The following is a 2,174-nucleotide window of genomic DNA, read 5'->3' as shown; positions in this document are numbered from 1 at the left end:
GTACCTCAGAATGTGACTATATGTGGAGACGGGACCTTGAAAGAGGTAATGGATGTTAGATGAGGCTATTAGAGTGAGCCCTAGTCCAGAGTGACTGGTGTCCTTTTATGAAGGGGAGATTATGACAGAGACACAAACAGAGAGAAGGCTGTGGGAGGACGCAGAGAACAGGTGGCCATCTACAAGTCAAGGAGAGAGGCCTTGGGAGAAACCAACCCTGCAGACACTGTGCTCTGGGACTTCCAGCCTCCAGATATGTGAGAAAATACATTTCTTGTTCCAACACCACATGTGTGGTTCCTGCTTGTGGAAGCTCTAGCAAAGAAAAACACCTGCTCCATGTGCACATACATGTCGTTTTTGGTGCTCTTGGGTAAGAACCTGGGAGTGGGAGTGCTGGATCGTATGATAAGCATATGCTCAGCATCTGAAGCTTTGCCAGACTGCTCGCCAATGTGGCATCATTTTCCATCCCCATGAGCAATGGATGAGACTTCCAGTTCTCCGACGTCTTCACTAACACTTGGTATTGTTCATCTTCTTTTTAATTATATTTTTTAGAGACAGAGTCTTGCTTTCATTACTCTTGGGTAAGAATCTGGGGGTGAGAGTGTTGGGTCATATCATAAGTACCCACTCAGCATCAGAAGCTTTGCCAAACTGCTTGGTGATGTGGCATCATCTTTCATCCCCATCAGCAACGGATGAGACTTCCCATTCTCCCACATATTCACCAACACTTGGTATTGCTCATCTTAAAAAATTTTTTTTTTTTTAAAGATAGGTTGCCCAGGCTGGTCTCAAACTCCTGGCCTCCAACCATCCTTCTGCCTCCTTGGACTCCCAAAGTGCTGGGATTTCCGGCGTGAGCCACTGTGCCTCGCTTACCTTGTTAATCATTTTTATTGTAGCCTTTCTAACATGGGTGCCATGCTATCTTATTGTGGTTTTAGCTTGTGGATCCCTGATGGCAAATGATGTTGAGACCTTTTCATGTGCTTTGTCGTTCATATGATTGCTTTGGGGAAGTTTTGTGTTCAAATCTTTTGCCCATTTAAAAACAGAGTTTTCTTATTACTGACTTTTGATAATTCTTTAAATATACTGGATACAAGTTATGACTTGAAAATATTTTATTTCAGTCTGTGGCTTATATTTTCATTCTCTTAATGGTGTCAATTGAAGGGAAATTTTTAAATGCTTAAAGTCAAATTTATTCTTTTTTTCAGAAATAGTGTTTTTGGGATCTATCAAAGAAGACATTGCTTAACAGAAGAGCACAAAGATATTCTCTGAAGGGAGACTCAGAGGTGGACAAGATGGCAGCAGCTGCACGGGCGGGAGGAGTGGTGGTAGCGCAGGTGGCGGTGGGGCTGGCGGGGGTTCCAGCTGCGGGACAGGCAGTGGCTATGGCAGCATGTTGGATAAGTGGAAGATAGGTGATACGCCTGTAAAAACTGACAAGTGGGATGGATCAGCTGTGAAAAACTCTGGATGATTCTGCCAAAAAGATACTGCTGGAAAAATACAAATATGTGGAGAATTTTTGTCTAATTGACGGTCACCTCACCATCTGTACAATCTCCTTTTGCTTTGCCATAGCGGCTGTGATTTGGGATTATATGCATCCCTTTCCAGAGTCCAAGCCCGTTTTGGCTTTGTGATGAGGGGAATTCTGACCATTTAGACCTCATCCAAGGAGAAGATCATCTTCCTCGTGGCCCACAGAAAAGAGCCTGCAGGAGTGGATTCTGATATTTGGGAGCTGCCCTCCAGTCTTAAAAGGTTTGATGGCAGATACACCCTGAAGCTGACCTTCATCAGCAGAACAAAGCAGCAGCGGGAAGCAGAGTTCACAAAATCTATCACTGAATTTTTTTGACCCCATTGGGAGACTGGTCATGGATGCATGAGCCTGAGATGTCCAAGCTCCGTGACAGTCTCCCCATGGGAAGAAACATCAAATAGCCAGCTCTAAAGGTAGCCCTCTTCCTGCTGGATCTTGCTGAATTACTGAACTGGGGGGTGGGGGAGATAAAAAGAACTTAAAATGGGTAAAGTAAGAACTGTTAAAAAGTCCGTGCTTTGTCCTGAAATTCTAGTCTATTCTGGATACATAGGATTTTCTGACACAGATCTGAGAAGCTGTAGCTCTGATGTCTAGCTGTGGTCAC

At 44.2% G+C, this 2,174-nt stretch overlaps 1 pseudogene; it reads left to right on the top strand.

The window, feature by feature from the left end:
• The first annotated feature begins 351 nt into the window (after positions 1-351).
• Positions 352-1,968, top strand: LOC116464449 (signal peptidase complex subunit 2-like; annotated as a pseudogene).
• The last annotated feature ends 206 nt before the right edge of the window (positions 1,969-2,174 follow it).

This window comes from Hylobates moloch, unplaced genomic scaffold (genome assembly GCF_009828535.3).
Source record: "Hylobates moloch isolate HMO894 unplaced genomic scaffold, HMol_V3 SCAFFOLD_708, whole genome shotgun sequence".
NCBI classification, from domain to species: domain Eukaryota; kingdom Metazoa; phylum Chordata; class Mammalia; order Primates; family Hylobatidae; genus Hylobates; species Hylobates moloch.
This window is presented reverse-complemented; position numbering and strand designations above follow the sequence as displayed.